This window comes from Chiloscyllium plagiosum, unplaced genomic scaffold (assembly GCF_037043375.1).
Source record: "Chiloscyllium plagiosum isolate Xiang-an unplaced genomic scaffold, Cpla_swu_hap1 HiC_scaffold_19, whole genome shotgun sequence".
NCBI lineage: Eukaryota > Metazoa > Chordata > Chondrichthyes > Orectolobiformes > Hemiscylliidae > Chiloscyllium > Chiloscyllium plagiosum.
In genome coordinates this window covers 6,146,567-6,164,370 of record NW_028270157.1, presented here as the reverse complement: position 1 = coordinate 6,164,370, position 17,804 = coordinate 6,146,567, and the positions used below count along the sequence as shown (strand labels likewise).

The window sequence follows — 17,804 nt, the reverse complement described above, 5'->3', positions numbered from 1 at the left end:
GGACTGCAGATGCTGGAGATCAGAGTTGAGAGTGGGGTGCTGGAAAAGCACAGCAGGTCAGGCAGCATCCAAGGAGCAGGAGAATCAACATTTCGGGCATAAGCTGTTGATCATGAATGAGGCTTGTGGGCCAGGGCTGAGAGATAAATGGGAAGGAGTGTGGCTGGGGGGAAGGTAGCTAGGAATGCAATGGGTAGATGAAGGTGGGAGAGAAGGTGATAGGTTAGAGAGGAAGGTGGAGCTGATAGATGGGAAAGATGATGGACAGGTCAAGAAGGCTTGCGACTGGGATAAGGTGGGGGAAAGGGAAATGAGTAGACTGGTGAAATCCATATTAATCCCGTGTGATTGCAGAATCACAAGGCGGAAGATGAGGCATTCTTCCTCCAGGCATCGGATGGTTAGGGTTTGGTGATGGAAGATGCCCAGGACCTGCATGTCCTTGGTGGAGTGAGAGAGGGAGTTGAAGTATTCAGCTATGGGGCGGTGGGGTTGGTTGATGTGGGTGCCCCAGAGATGTTCTCTGAAACAATCCGCAAGTTGGCGTCCTGTCTCCCTGATGTAGATAGACCACATCCGGTGCAACAGATACTATAGATGACAGGGTAAATTTCTGTCAGATGTCGAAGGCACCTTTGGGGCCTTGAATGGAGGTGAGGGGTGTGATATGGGTGCAGGTGTTTGACTTCCGGCAGTGGCAGAGGAAGGTGCCAGGAGTGGGGTGAGGGCTAATGGCGGGGGCGTGGATCTGACATGGGAGTTGTGGAGGAAATGAGCTCTCCGGATCACTGATAGGGGTGTGGAGGGAAACATACCCCTAGTGGTGGGGTCTGTTTGTAGGTGGCGGAAGTGGCAGAGGATGATGCGATGTATTTGGAGGTTGGTGGGGTGGAAGGTGAGAACCAGGGTGGTTCTATCCTTGTTGCGTTCGGAAGAATGGGGTTAAAGGGTGGAGGTGCAGGACGTGGAGATGCACTGGAGGGCATCGTTGACCATGTGGGTGGGGAAATTCCAATCTTTGAAGTAAGAGATGATGTGGGATTTTCCATGGTGGAATTGATCATCCTGGGGGAACATATGCGGTGAAGGCAGAAGAATTGGGAATAAAGGATGGCATTTTTACAGGAGGCAGGGTGGGAGGAAGTGAGTCAGGTAGCTTTTATCCTTTTTCGAACATCATTTTAGGCCAGAAAGGTCAAACAAGGATAAGATGAGAAGGCAGTGTAAGTTAATCTCTGGCTATAACTAAATAAGAATGATACCAAGTTAGAATTGGTTAGTCCTGCAGAGGTAATGGAGGACATTGTGTGATACACTGCATCAAAAATTGAAGATAGGTTATGAATGATGAGATGGGATAGTTTATTGTAGTCACGGCTAACACAAAATCATATGTAGCATTGGATGGTTTCCAATCATTGAAAAAAAAGCCCATGAATGGGGAGGATGCCACAGAAGGCTGTGGAGGCCAGATCACTGAGTTTATTTAAACAGGGATAGATAGGTTCTTGGAGAAAGTGAGGACTGCAGATGCTGGAAACCAGAGTTGAAAAGCGTGGTGCTGGAAAAGCGCAGCAGGCCAGGCAGCATCCGAGGAGCAGGAGAACCAACGTTTCGGGCATTAGCCCTTCTTCAGGAATGAGGCTGGTGTGCCAAATGGGCTGAGATAAAAGGTGGGGGGGGGGGGGAATTTGGGAGAGGGGCGCTGCGAATACGATAGGTGGAAGGAGGTGAGGGTGAGGGTGATAGGCTGGAGAGGGGTGGGGGCGGAGAGGTCAGGAAGAAGATTGCAGATCAAGAGGGCGGTGCTGAATCCGGGAGTTGGGACTGAGATAAAGTGGGGGGAGGGGAAATGAGGAAACTGGAGAAACCTACATTCATCCCGTGTGGTTGGAGGGTTCCTAGGCAGACGATGAGGTGCTCTTCCTCCAGGCGTCGTGTGGCCAGGGTCTGGCATTGGAGGAGGCCTAGGACCTGCATGTCCTTGGCGGAGTGGGAAGGGGAGGGGATGAAGGATTATGGAGAAGGCAAGAGAATGGGGTTGAGAAACATATCAGCCATGATCTGATAGTAGAGCAGACTCAATGGGTCAAATGGCCTAATTCTGCTCCAATTGTTACAGTCTTATATTCTCATTCATAGTGCTGTATGGTTTTGCTTTTTTTAAGCTATAGTCACAGTTGAGGTGCCGGAAGACTGGAGGTTGGCTAACGTAGTGCCACTGTTTAAGAAGGGTGGTAAGGACATGTCAGGGAACTATAGACCAGTGAGCCTGATGTCGGTGGTTGGCAAGTTGTTGGAGGGAATCCTGAGGGACAGGATGTACATGTATTTGGAAAGGCAAGGACTGATTAGGGATAGTCAGCATGGCTTTGTGCATGGAAATCATGTCTCACAAAAATTGATTGAGTTTGTTGAGAAAGTAACAAAGAGGATTGATGAGGGCATAGCGGTAGAAGTGGTCTGTACGGATTTCAGTAAGGCGTTCGACAAGGTTCCCCATGGGAGACTTATTAGCAAGGTTAGATCTCACGAAATACAGGGAGACCTAGCCATTTGAATTCAGAACTGGCTCAAAGGTAGAAGACAGAAGGTGGTGGTGGAGGGTTGTTTTTCAGACTGGAGGCCTGTGACCAGTGGAGTGCCACAAGGATCGGAGCTGGGTCCTCTACTTTTTGTTGTTAACATAAATGATTTGGATGTGAATATAAGAGGTACAGTTAGTAAGTTTGCAGATGACACCAAAATTGGAGGTGTAGGGGACAGTGAAGAGGGTTACCTCAGATTATAACAGGATCTTGACTAGATGGGCCAATGGGCTGAGAAGTGGCAGAAAGAATTTAATTCAAATAAATGTGAGGTGCTGCATTTTGGGAAAGCAAATCTTTGCAGGACTCAAACACTTAATGGTAAAGTCCTAGGGAGTGTTGCTGAACAAAGAGACCTTGGAGTGTAGGTTCATAGCTCCTTGAAAATGGAGTCGCAGGTAGATAGGATAGTGAAGAAGACATTTGGTATGCTTTCTTTTATTGGTCTGGGTATTGAGTACAGATGTTGGGAGGTCATGTTGGGCTGTACAGGACATTGGTTAGGCCACTGTTGGAATATTGCATGCAATTCTGGTCTCCTTCTCATCATAAAGATGTTATGAAACTTGAAAGGGTTCAGAAAAGATGTTGCCAGGGTTGGAGGATTTGAGCTATAAGGAGAGGCTGAACAGGCTGGGGCTGTTTTCCCGGGAGCGTCGGAGGCTGAGGGGTGACCTTGTAGAGGTTTAAAAAATTATGAGGGGCATGGATACGATAAAGAGACAAAGTCTTTTCACTGGGTTGGGAGAGTCCAGAACTAGAGGGCATAGGTTTAGGCTCAGAGGGAAAAGATATAAAAGGTACCTACAGGGCAACTTTTTCACGCAGGTAGTGGTACGTGTATGGAATGAGCTGCCAGAGAAAGTAGTGGAGACTGGTACAATTGCAACATTTAAGAGGCATTTGGATGGGTATATGAATAGGAAGGGTTTGGAGGAATGTGGGCCAGGTGCTGGCAGGTGGGACTGATTGGGTTGGGACATCTGGTCGGCATGGATGGGTTGGACCGAAGGGTCTGTTCCCATGCTGTACATTTCTCTGACTCTAAGAAGCAAGAAGGAGTGGAAAAAAAGATTGTATGTTATCTAGCATCCTCGATGTAGCAATGGAAAGGTTGGGGATAGTATTAATCAGGAAATTAGAGGTGTATGTAGTACAATAATAATGGGCGACTTTAATCTGACTAATACACTGGAGAAATCACTTTACTAGTGGTGGATGAATTTCTGGAGTGAAAGATGCTGTTTTTAGACCACACATTCAAGAACCAACCAGGAAATAGACCGTCCTAGATTTGGTATTGTTATAATCCCCGATGATATTACTACTGGATTAGTCAGATCCCAGAATGAAATCTGGCTGGATAGACGACATTTTGTTTCTCTTTCATTTGAAGTGGCAGTCTTTGACTGAATTATGAGCACACCGGGCTGCGGTTTTAGTTTTAACAATAAAATTTGGTTTTATTATGCAAAAGAAAGAAAAATAAAATAAACTAAGCTGTCTACATATGTAGTATGAAAGGTTCAAAACAACAAAAATAAAATTCGATCCACTTCTCAATGTAATCATTTTACTGTTAATAAAAATCCAGAGACATTTTTCTTCTCTTTCAAATCTTTATGTTTGATTTAACCATTTCTTCTCAATTCAGGTCTCGTGAGTTGTGAAGCTTTTCTCCTTTGACCCATTCCTGGTGAAGGGCTTTTGCATCCTGCTCCTCGGATGCTGCCTGGACTGCTGTGCTTTTCCAGCTGTACTCTAATCCAGAATCTGGTTTTCAGCATCTGCAGTCATTGTTTTTACCTCCTTTGACTCACACAACTGAGATATTAGACTTTCTCAACTTTGAATCATCAATATAGTGTTCTTACCAAACACAACTGTTCTGGACGTTATCACAAACTAAAACCCTCACACTGAGACAACTTATTCCCTGAACAAATAATTTTTCAAAGAGAAAGTAGTCTTTCTAACTTCAGTCAGGTACTTTTCGAACTGAATTCAGCTTTTGCTGAACTAATAGCTCAATGTTTTGTTTTTCTCTCCTGTCATAAATTCCTACAGATCGATTTCTGGATGATTAGTTTGGCAAATGAGAAGCAACTGAATCAACTAGGCCTGCATTCACTGGAAGATGGTGAAGTCTGCAGATGATGGAGATCAGAGTTGAGAGTGTGTTGCTGGAAAAGCACAGCAGGTCAGGCAGCATCTGAGGAGCAGGAAAATTGATGTTTTGGGTGGAAGCCCTTCATCAGGAATAAGGCTGCGAGCCTGAGGGGTGGAGGGATAAATGGGAAGGGGTGGAGTTTGGAAGACTGAGAGGCGATCACATTGAAATGTATAAGATTTTGACAGGCTGGGCAGAATGCATGCAGAGTGATGGCTGAGGTGTCTAGGGGAAGGGGATCACTTCTTAGATATGAGGTAGACCATTTAGAACTGAGATAAAGAGAAAGTTCTTAACACAGAATGTGCTGAATCTGTGAAATGCTCTACCACATGCCACTGATCAAGTCAATTATAGGAGCAGAAATGTGTTATTGCAGTTATAGAGGGCCTTGGTGAGGTTACACCTAGAATACTGTGTACAGTTTTGGTCTCCTTTTCTGTGGAAGGATGGTCTTGCTCTCAAAGGAGCACAGTGAAGGTTTGCCAGGCCAATTCCACAGATGGCAGGACTGACATATGAGGAGAGATTGTCTAGGTTAGGTTTGTTTTTGCTGGAGTTCAGGCGAGTGAGGGGGGATCTCATAGAAACTTATAAAATTCGAACAGGACTAGATGCAAGGAGGATGTTCCCAATGGTAGGTGCATCCAGAACTAAGGATCACAGTCTGGGGACTTGGGGTGGACCATTTAGGATGGAGATGAGGAGACATTTCTTTTCCGAAAGTGTGGTGAGCCTGTGGAATTCATTACCACAGGAAGTAGTTGAAGTCAAAACATTGAATATATTCAAGAGATGGCTAGATACAGCACTTAGGGTGAATGGGATCAAAGGTCATGGGGAGAAAGCAGGTTTAGGCTATCAAGTTGGACAATTGGCCATGAGAGTGATAAATGGGGGAGTGGGATCGAACAGCTGAATAGCCTCCTCTGCTCCTATTTTCTATGTTTTCGACCATCCAAAAGTACCAGGGGTCATTGGACAATGTAGTATTGACTCCTCCACACTTCACATCAGCTCTGCTGAAGAGTCATCTAGACTTGAAATGTTAGCTTGCTTTCTCTCCATGGATGCTGCTTTACCCATTGTGATCTCCAGCATTTTTTGTTTTCATTGCATTAAACAGTACCTATCAGAATATTTTTCTAAACTCCATTTATTTTCTGATCCAGAGCAAAGATTTTTCCAAAGCACCTAACTTAGCATTAGGTAGTAATTGTAAACATTGATCTTGTACTTGCCATCTGTTTTGGCAGCCATAATGTCAGCATTTACAAATTGGTTTTTGGAATCAGAGTTGTTCGAGATGGGAAGGATTTATTTTAATAACTTTTCTTCAAGAAGCTTTAAGATGGACTAAAACCATCACACAAATATACTTTTCAAAGCTATAAACATGTTACAGAGTCATAGAGATGTACAGCACGGAAACAGACCCTTCGATCCCACTGGTCCATGCTGACCAGATATCCTACTCCAATCTAGTCCCACCTGCCAGCACCCGGCCCATACTCCTCCAAACCCTTCCTATTCATAAAACCATTCAGATACCTTTTAAATGTTGCAAGTGTACCAGCCTCCACCACTTCCTATGGCAACCCATTCCACACATGCACCACCTTCTGTGTGAAAAAGTTGCCCCTTGGGTCTCTTTTATATCTTTCCCATCTTACCATAAACCAATGCCCTCTAGTTCTGGATTCCCCAACCCCAGGGAAAAGACTTTGTCTATTTACTCTACCCATGCCCTTCATTACTTTATAAACCTCTATAAGGTCACCCCTCAGCCTCTGATGGTCCAGGAAAAACAGCCCCAGCCTATTCAACCTCTCCCTTTAGCTCAATTCCTCCAACCTAGCAACATCCTTGTAAATCTTTTCTGAACCCTTTCAAGTTTCACAACATCCTTCCGATAGGAAGGACACCAGAATTGCATGTAATATTCCAAAAGAGTCCTAACCAATGTCCTGTACAGCTGTAACATGACCTCCCAACTCCTGTACTCAATATTCTGACCAATAAAGAAAAGCATACCAAATGCCTTCTTCACTATCCTATCTACCTGCGACTCCATTTTCAAGGAGCTATGAACCTGCACTCCAAGTTCTCTTTGTTCAGCAACACTCCCTAGGATCTTATCATTAAGTGTATAAGCCCTGATAAGATTTGCTTTCCCAAAATGAAGCACCTCATATTTATCTAAATTGAACTCTATCTGCCACTCCTCAGCCCATTGGCCCATCTGATCAAGATCCCATTGTAATATGAGGTAACCTTCTTCGCTTCCAATTTTGGAGTCATCTGCAAACTTACTAACTGTACCTCCTATGTTCATATCCAAATCATTTAAATAAATGATGAAAAGTAATGGACCCAGCAACAATCCTTTTGGCATTCCACTTGTCTCAGGCCTCCAGTCTGAAAAACAACCCTCCACCATGACCCTCTGTCTTCTAAATTGAAGCTAGTTGTATATCCAAATGGCTAGATCTCCCTGTATTCCATGAGATCTAAATTTGCTAACCAGTCTCCCATGGGGAACCTTGTCGGATGTCTTACTGAAGTCCATTTGCTCACATCTAATGCTCTGTCTTTATCAATCCTCTTTGTTATTTCTTCAAAAAACTCAATCAAGTTAGTGAGACACGATTTCCCATGCACAAAGCCATGCTGACTACCCCTAATCAGTTCTTGCCTTTCCAAATACATGTACGTCCTGTCCCCCAGGATTCCCTCCAACAACTTGCCCACCACCAACGTCAGGCTCACTGGCTGTAGTTCCCTGGCTTGTGCTTATCACCTTTCTTAAATAGTGGCAATACGTTATCCAACCTTCAGTCTTCCGGCACCTCATCTGTAACTATCGATGTAAATCATACTACTAAACTGTATGACCTGATAAATATTACAATTAAGCGTCTTTTTTTTTTAAAATGAGTAAGTCAATAAATTTCAAGGTGCTTTAAAAGTTAAAAATAAAAAAAGAATGGCATCGTGTACATTGACACACCAGATGGGTGCTTGAACGTTCACTTTAGAAACATGGTCATCCAATCAGTTAATACCCCATCATTCTTAAAGATCATTAAACTTCCCTTAGCCAATAAGAATGGTTTCCTCACAAACCTGAAGCACATATCAAATAACAGAGCTGCTCCCGTACTCAACAAAAACAGACTGCAGCCTTCGGGGAACATTTACATATATTGTGCTCAACAAGTGTTGATGCAGCTTCAGCATCTATATGGAGAACTAAGACAATTGCAACAGATCCATTGGAAGCTCTTAAGTTCAGATATTATCATCTCAAAAGGGTTTGTAAGTAAACATATTATCTAACATGAACTCTTAACAAATGAAGGTGTAGCTGGAATAGTGCTTGTCTGCCTCAGGGATTCCTGCATGCTTGGGAAAGCTGCCACAGTAATCTTGTTCTATCCTCCCTTGACAAATGCAAGGATTCACAGTAGAAAGGATGAAGTACAAAATTCACAGTGCAGAAGTGCATATTTACAATGTAAAAGCGAATGATATCTAAATGTGAAATGTGAGTTAATTAGAAATGGAGCAGAATTCTAATGTTTCCAATTGTTTTTAGGCCATAGATTTTAGTTATTTTTTCAGTAAACATGAAGTTTAGAGCTGCACAACTGCATTTATGTAAAGAATATGAGCACATAGGAACTCTGACAACAGTAGACTGGTTTTAAAAACAAGTTATTGAATGGAAGGAAACTTTTGTGTGACTGTTAATTATGATCAATTGAATGTGGACATTAAATTAAGGTTGGGAGGAAATGGTGATTATTGTTTTGAACTTACTCAGACAAAGAAAGGGAAGTCCTAGGAAATAAAGCTTTTCTTTTGATAATAGTCAACTAATGTGATAACACTGTTTTCTAAATGACGCGTGCTCCGATTTCCTCCCATAGTCCAAAGATGTTCAGATTAGGTGGATTGGTCATGGTAAATTGCCCTGTAGTGTCCAGGGTTGTGCAGGCTAGGTGGATCAACCATGGAAAATGCAGGGCTTTGTGGTTGCGTGGGTGGCATGCTGTTCGGAGGGCCAAATGGCCTCTTTCTGCACTGTAGGGATATTATGACTGTAAAATAAACAAAAAAAAATTAAAATCAGGTTTGTATCAACAATACCAAATTGGCAGACATTAGGAAGGGCATTTATGATTAATAAGATCAAGATTCCAAACTTGGTTAAACATATTGCTGTTTTTTTTATGTAGGTTGACACATATAACATGTCAATGATGGCATTGAATGTTTGCCAAAGTTGCATTTTCTAGAGTAAAAGCAGAAAATGCTGGGAATACTCAGCAGGTCAGATTGTATCTCCAGAGAGTTAATGTTTTCAATGTTAACTCTGTTTCTCTTTCCATAGATTATTTCCTGAGTGTTTCCAGTTTTTCTTTGGTTTTATTTCAGATTTCCAGCACTTGCAATATTTTACTTTTGTGTGTATTTGAGCTTCTGACATGCCAGAAAGAATGAGTTGCACAGAAGAAACTGGACTCTTTCCCTTTGGGACAGAAAAGTTGAAATGCAAGCCAGTCAAAGTCTTCTATGGAGAAGCGCTAGCATAGATCTGGGGTGAATTCTCAGACCCATCTTTCAAGAAGGGAACAATGTGAGAAATAAAAATAATGCACATACTTTGCAGGGATCTACATTATAAATAGATCAGCTTAGGGCAAGAGCTATATCAATTAGAATAGACCAACTTGGAGAGGTCTTGTGGTGCAGTGAATGCATCCTAAGCTTTGGACAAGAAGTCTCGGTTCAAGGCCCACCTTCCTTGGAGGTGTGTCATTGCATGTCTGAACTGGTTGAGTAAAAACAGATTCAGATTTCCACACAGTAAGTTGTGGCGTATTTTAGTCAGCAAAGGTAGTGTGCTGGTGAGCACTGCCATCAACATCCAGGACGTTACCATTTATCAAAAACTAAACCAGACCAGCACATGTACTTTTCCTGCAAGACTAGGTCAGAGGCTAGGAATTCTGTGACAACGAACTTAACTCTTGAATTCCCAATGCATGTCCACTATCTACAAGGCACTAATCAGGAATGTGATGGAATACTCTCCATTTGCATGGAAGAGTGCAGTTCAAACAACATTCAAGGACAAAATCCCAATTAATTGGCATGTCACCCACCACTCTCAAAATTCACTCCATCACTGATGCCCAGTAACTACAGTGTGTTCTGTATACAGGTTGCACTGCAGCAACTCACCAAAGTTCCTCTGACAGCACCTTCAAATCATGACTTCTATCACCTACACATACAAGGGAAGCAGATTTATGGCAACACCATGAACTGCAAGTTCCCATCCAAGGTACAGGCCAGACTGACATGGAACTATATTGCTGTTCCTTCATTGTCTTGAGTAAAAAATTTTAAAATCTTTCAAAGACCACGACTGATATCCCTACACCCAAAGGACTGTAACAATTCAAGACAATTAATCACCATTGTATCTAGGGCAATTATGAATGAGCAATAAATGCAGTGATTAAACAGTAACACCCACATTCCATTGATGAACTAATAAAATACTGGATTAAATCCAGCAGTGGCAGAATGATGTCCTTAGTGGTCATTATTTGGCAATTTAACACCCTCAATTGGTAACAGGGTGGGAACTCTTATTTCTTTATTCATTCATGTGGGATGTGGGAATCACTGCCTGGACCAGCATTTACTGCCCAAACTTAATTGCCCAGACGGCAGTTAAGAGTTAATCACATTGCGATGGGTCTGGAGTCTCATGTAGGGCAAACCAGGTAAAGTTGTCAGATATCTTTCCTTAAAGGATATTAGTGAACCAGATGGGTTCTTCCTCTGACAATCAGCAATGGTGTCAAGGTCATCATTGGACCTTATTTCCAGATTATTATTGAATTTAAATTTCACCATCTGTCATGGTGGAAATTCAACCCAGGTCCTCAGAACATTACCTGGGTCTCTGAATTACTAGTCTAGTAATAATACCGTTAGGTCATTGCCTGTCCTAAAATCACTCACTCCTCCACCTCGACTAATTTTGTCAGCTGTGTAAAGGCAACAGGGTGACAACACATAACAAAATAAAACCAAAAGGACTGCAGATGCTGGGAATCAGAAATGAAAACAGAAATTGCAGTAAAATCTCAGCAGGTCTGGCAGGATCTGTGGAGATAAATAAAGTTAATATTTTGGGTCCAGTGACCTTTCTTCAGAACTGATGCTAGCTATAAACAATAGGTGAAGATAGAGATCAAACAGAGAAAGAAAAACACAGTTGGACAGATACAGGAGTGCGAAAAGTTCAGATTGGGGAATGATTGGTTGCTAATTGAGACTATTAGTAGTCGACAGTGGGATGTGTTTAGTATCAAAGGAGAAAGTGAGGACTGCAGATGCTGGAGATCAGAGCTGAAAATGTGTTGCTGGAAAAGCGCAGCAGGTCAGGCAGCATCCAGGGAACAGGATTCCTGAAGAAGGGCTTATGCCCGAAACGTCGATTCTCCTGTTCCCTGGATGCTGCCTGACCTGCTGCGCTTTTCCAGCAACACATTTTCAGCTGTGTTTAGTAACAGCCATGTCTTGACAAAATCTGGTGGGTGGCATTAGGGTAAGGACATGGGAAAATGCTCCTCAAGCCCCAAAATTGTTGAACGCAAAATTAAGTCCAGAAGACTGCAGAGTTCCCAAGCAGAAAATGAGGTGTTGTTCTTCCACCTGGGGTTAAGCCTCACAGGGGCACTCCAGCAAAGCTGAGAGAGAGATGTTGGCCAGGAACCATGGTGGTGTGTTGAAGTGGCAAGCAACTAGAAGCTCAATGTCTTTTGTCAGGGTCACATTGCCTGTTTGATTGATGGTGGGAAGGGCAAACACGCAAGATAAACTATACAATTCCCCACAGTGGCTGCATAAAGAAAATGAAATGAGGAGAGAATGATTTTGATTTCCATTTTAACCCTCCCTTTCCCAATGCTGTGACAGTAGGTAAAGTAATTTTATTGGGGGAGTTGTGGGGAGAATCTTGCACTCTCCCCAGGAATGTTTGATGGGGTGGTCAGGACCTGGTCACCTTCTCAACTCAATTACGTTCGTGGTAGGAAGCCCCATAGATAGTCTTCCCACATCACTGTCCAATTGCCCTTGACTGGGCAATTTGTCAGGCAACTGAAAATTCAGAACCAAGGTTCAAACTCTTAAAAAAAAATCAAGAGGACTGATTTGAAGATTCAAGTTTTTTTTGAGGGACTCAGCATCAGGAAGGAAAGCGTATTGAGGGCCAGGTCCTGTCCTCCTCTCCTGTCCAATATCAACCCTTCTCTCTCTTTTGATAGCCATCCCATGGGGCGCCACCCCTAGGTGGCCCACTGTCTCCAGGATAGGCTGGAATTTTCAAGTGAGGAAAGAAGGGAAGGGAGCTAACAACAATCCCAATTCCAATTAATGGTCTGTTCAGTATTTTAAGGAGATTATTAGTAGGCCAAGAAGGACCTTATAGAGGTTTATAAAATCATGATAGACTAGGACCTTTCCCTGGGTTGGGGAGTCCAGACTGGAGGGCATAGGTCCAGGGTGAGAAAGAAAGATTTAAAAGAGATTGAAGGGGCAACTGTTTCATGCAAAAGGTGGTGCGTGTATGGAATGGTGGTAGACGCTGATACAATTACAACATTTAAAAGGCATCTGGATAGGTATATGAATAGGAAAGGTTTAGAGGGATATGGCCCAAGTGCTGGCAAATGGGACTAGATTAATTTTGGATATCTGGTCGGCATAGCTGAGTTGGACCAATGGGTCTGTTTCCGTGCTGTACATTTCTATCACTATTAAGCTGCCAGACCCACTTTGTTTTCTGCCTGGTTTTATCACTCATCCCGCTTCATGGTAATGCTTGACACCATTAATTATGCACATTAATTTCACCTCCAAGCCAGTCAGGACATTTACACTTCAAAATCATGTAGTAGGTTGAGGTGCCAGACATTATGTGGGTATCAGGTTCCTGATCCCAAAGTGGGCTCTTGTTGTGCAATGGTAGTAACCCTACCACTGAGTCAGGAGGTCTGGGTTCAAATCCTACCCACTCCAGAGATGTGTACTAACATGTCTGAACAGGCTGTTTAGAGAATATCTTCCTGTTCAAACGTAAAATATTGATTCACCTAAAACTGCCTACAGATTTTAAGTAAGTAATCAATAAGATCTAGAAGCAAGGCATTATGCTCTTGTTGATTAGTTTTAAATGTATCATGCAAAACTTGTGATGAATCAAAGAATAATAAATATACATAAGTTGATTAATCCTTCTAACACTGATTCTGATGGCACAAAAATGCCTTGAGGAGAAGGCAATGTATTCTTCCTTTGTCCTGGAGAGGCCAGTGATTGCAGCAAATAGCAAAAGTGAATGAGTTATAGGAGCTCAAAAAGTTTCTTGATAGAAGTCAGAATTAAACAGCCATGAACTTTGCCATTAACAGATGTTTGTACATGTATTTTGAAATTCATCCTTCTACAGAAGCAGAAAGTATTTTAATATTCCTTATCAGAAAACAAATCCTCCAGTCAGATCTCTTGTACTGCTAAGCTGCTCTGGTGATAACACCCGGGAGAGTATAATGCAGAGATTCCATGTAAATAAGTGTTCGTGGGGATAGAATGACTTCAAACTGGCCTGAGAGTAATTGCACTGCCACCCAATGTCAGAAAAGCTGGGAATTCAGATAGCTGAACTTCCACCATATTATAATTAGTTTGGATAGGTCAGGACAGTGCCATAGAAGGGTTATTTTGTGGAACCAGCTGAAAGTGCATACTTAGAAGATTGGAATATCTATCAAGGGTTTCTCTGGCAATGAAAACATTTTGGACAATAATTTCGTAAATATATTCCACTTGAGTATTATTTTGGGAAGAATTTCAAACAAGCGCGCTCCTATAGGAAGAATGTTGAGATTTGAAAGGGTTCAGAAAAGATTGACAAGGATGTTGCCAGAGTTGGAGGATTTTAGCTATACGGAGAGACTGAATAGGCTCTTTTCCCTGGAGCACCGGAAGCTGAGGGATGACCTTATAGAGGTTTATAAAATCATGAGGAGCATGGATAGGGTAAATAGACAAGGTCTTTCCCCTGGGATGAAGGCATCCAAAATTAGAGGGCATAGGTTTATGGTGAGAAGAGAATGATTTAAAAGGGACTTTAGGGGCAACTTTTTCACGCAAAGTTTGGTGCATGTATGGAAATGAGCTACCAGATGAAGTGGTGGAGACTAATACAATTCCAACATTTAAAAGGCATCTGGATGGGGATATGAATAGGAAGGGTTTAGAAGGTTATGGGCCAAGTCCTGGCAAATGGGACTAGATTAATTTACAATATCTGGTCAACGTAGATCAGTTGGACTGAAGGGTCTATTTCTGCGTTGTACATCTCTATGACTCTTAAATGTCTGCTGTTTTTAAAGTTATTGCAACCTCCTTGTAAATATGTAAGTTCTTATAAAGCTTCACAGCAATTTTATTCAACAAAAATTGACAGTAGTTTTTTGTTTATTGTTTTAATCCCCTCATATGATTTTACTTTGCATTCACATGAAAGGTGATGAAAATAAAATGTGCTTATTAAACTAATTAAGAAGTAACAAGGTTTTCCATCCATCTTTTCAGTCTATTTCCCCGACTCATCCAATTGTCTCTCTTGGGCATTGCTGGTCTGAGCATTTTTAAAAATCTGAAAATATTGTGGATGCAGATAAACATTGTATTTTGATATTTGAAAATACTTCTTTCTTACTCGATAGAACACATTCATCCTTGAAATGTTTCTTGAAAAATAACACATGCACATACAAATCTCGCCTTCAAGCCTGGAAAACACACATGCTGTGCAGAGAATGGTCTCAAAGGATCTTTGGCCAGGCAACAATTAAGGTTAGAAATTTACAGGTTGTCCAAACACTGATCTACAACCAGTCATTTTCCACATAATCTTTGGGTGCTGAGGCACTTCCCTGGATCTGTTATGGTTGGTTGAATTCCTTCTTTCTGGAAAAAATTCAGATTTCTCTTTTAAGAAAGCTCTATTGGTGGCTACGAAGTCTTTCAGGGATTTTCAAACTCAAACTTTGATGAGGGAGTTTTCAGAGAACGAAAGAGAGCAAATCCTTATTTACTCTAGGAATTTCTCCCTGATTATTCATGTTCGAAACCCTACTAATACCTGCATAAATGGCAACACGCTACCTCTCTCTGAAAGGGTTACAATCTTGGTGACTCCATTCAATATGTGTTCTTTGCAGATGCAATATTGTTGTTAGAACATAGAAAAATACAGCGCAGTACAGGCCCTTTGGCCCTCGATGTTGCGCCGTTCCAAGCCCACCTAACCTACACTAGCCCACTATCCTCCATATGCCTATCCAATGCCTGTTTAAATGCCCATAAAGAGGGAGAGTCCACCACTGCTACTGGCAGGGCATTCCATGAACTCACGACTCGCTGAGTAAAGAATCTACCCCTAACATCTGTCCTATACCTACCACCCCTTAATTTAAAGCTATGCCCCCTCGTAATAGCTGACTCCATACGTGGAAAAAGATTCTCATGGTCAACCCTATCTAAACCCCTAATCATCTTGTACTCCTCTATCAAGTCACCCCTAAACCTTCTTTTCTCCAATGAAAACAACCCCAAGTGCCTCAGCCTTTCCTCATACGATCTTCCTACCATACCAGGCAACATCCTGGTAAACCTCCTCTGCACCCGTTCCAGTGCCTCCACATCCTTCCTATAGAATGGCGACCAAAACTGCACACAATACTCCAGATGCAGCCGCACCAGAGTCTTATACAACTGCAACATGACCTCAGGACTCCAGAACTCAATTCCTCTACCAATAAAGGCCAGTACGCCATATGCCTTCTTCACCGCACTATTTACCTGCGTGGCAACTTTCAGAGGTCTGTGTACATGGACACCAAGATCCCTCTGCTCATCCACACTACCAAGTAACCGACCATTAGCCCAGTACCCCATCTTCTTGTTACTCTTACCAAAGTGAATCACTTCACACTTACCTACATTGTAGCCATTTTCCTTTGCTTTTGAAGGATTGGAGTGCTCCTTTTAAAAACAAGCTTATAAAGGAAATACCAGTAAGCAAGCGGGAGACTCCCTTTACAGGAGACCTGAGTGACATATTTACTCGATTTTGATCCATTCTGAGACAGGGTCACTCACCGCAAAACATTAACTCTGATTTCTCCCCACAGATGCTGCCATACCTGCTGAGCTTTTCCAACAATTTCTGTCTTTGCTTATGATTTGACCAGCACAAGAAAAGCTGTGTCACCCCAAGCTGGGCTGAATCTCTGGAGGCTGTGCCCAGACATGTCCACTCAGATTGTCCTCACTCCTCAAATAAGATATCACAGGGAAGGCTCAATAACCCTCTCCTTAACTCTTCCCTTAGCACCAAGAAGGCACTATACCTTCACGACAGAGCATGAGGCAGGTTCAATTGTGCCTTTTAGATCAGCTGCTGAAGAGAGTGCGAAAATAATGCAGACTGATGCCAATAGTGTCAATTCCCTCATTTTCCTTATGTACATCACACAGGTACAATTCCCATAGGGATAACTCCATATGTACATTTTGCACAGATACAGTTCCCATATGGACAACTTTTTCCTAAGATGGTGGCGGAATGGGTGGCATGAGCCCAGGGGCTTGTCTGTTCCCATTAGCTTTCTCTCTCTTTTTTCTTTAGCTCTTTCATTTTTTTTCCCTTTTCTTTTAAATCTGGAGAGTGGTAGTTGAATGAGGATGCCTCTAGTGGCAGCAACAATGGGACAAGTCTGACACGATTCTAGCCCAGCCTGGGTCTCCTGCCACGTGGGGTGCAGGTCATAGGCTGACTCCCCGGCTCGAATGCAACGGCTAGGCTGGGGCTCTAGGACTGCAGCTAGACCCAGGCACCTGAAGGGGAAGCGGCAGTCTCGGCATAGCGTGGCAGTCTCCTGGTGTGGCAGTCATGTACCTAGGTGGATGTCTCATCCAAGTTGTGGAGGCCTTCTTTGCCTTCAGATTCCAGGTATTCCAACTATCTGCAGGATGTCTTGTCCAGGAGTGGTGGTCTTGGCCAGCACTCTTTTGACAGAAGTTTTCAGCCAATATTCCAACAGCCTGGCATGGCAGATTTGTCCCAGAACAGCAATCACATCCCAGCTGCATCTTCAGAGTTTTCTGTTGTGCCATTAATCAGCTTTCCGCGAGCCCAGGAGACATTAACTGAACCATAACGAACTTTGTTTTAATTTCTACACTTTAATGATTACATGTGACTTCTGTCATCGATAAAGGTGCTGTGGTGGGGTGAGTTGTAAACCTTTTCATTGTATTTTTCTTGTAAAAGTATACGTAACAATAAAAAAAATTTCCATTCTATTCACGTAACTCCATCACAATAGGTACAATTCCCATAGGTGTACAGTCACCCACCTGTTTGTTGGCCATGTGGAAGGTGTCCCCGAGGAGCACTGCTGCCTCACAACGCGAGGGACTCGAGATCAATTCCAGCCTTGGGTGACTGTGTGGAGTTTAAAAAGCATTCCTAATGAAGGGCTTTTGCCTGAAACGTCGATTTTCCTGCTGCTCGGTGCTGCCTGACCTGCTGTGCTTTTCCAGCAAGACTCTAACCTAGTCCCTGAGTCTTGGCCAGCCATTTCTGGGTCCAGATACCAAAGCACAGAAACAAGTCCCTCGGCCCTTCCCTATCTTGTGCAGACACATTTTGCCCTTCTAAAACTCTTCATTTACCGGATCAGTATGCCTCTGTTCCCCTCCTATTCATCCAGGTGATTCTTTAATGCTGTTGTTATTGTGTCTACTTCCAACCACCTCATTCTGGCAGCATGTTCCACCCTTTATGAGGAAAAACTAGCTTCTCACATCTCTTTTAAACCACCCCCACCCCCCCTACCTTGAGCCAGTGTCCCCTCAATAATTGAACCCCCCCCCCATATTCCTGA

General features: G+C 42.9%; 1 protein-coding gene across 1 annotated transcript in view; it reads right to left on the bottom strand.

The window, feature by feature from the left end:
* Positions 1 to 17,727, bottom strand: part of tmem117 (transmembrane protein 117) — a 471,225-nt gene extending 453,498 nt beyond the window's left edge. The window contains exon 1 of the mRNA XM_087997005.1: positions 17,275 to 17,727. The gene's annotated coding sequence lies outside the window, so the exon portion shown is untranslated. The remainder of the gene's footprint in view (positions 1 to 17,274) is intronic.
* Between the last annotated feature and the right edge of the window lie 77 nt (positions 17,728 to 17,804).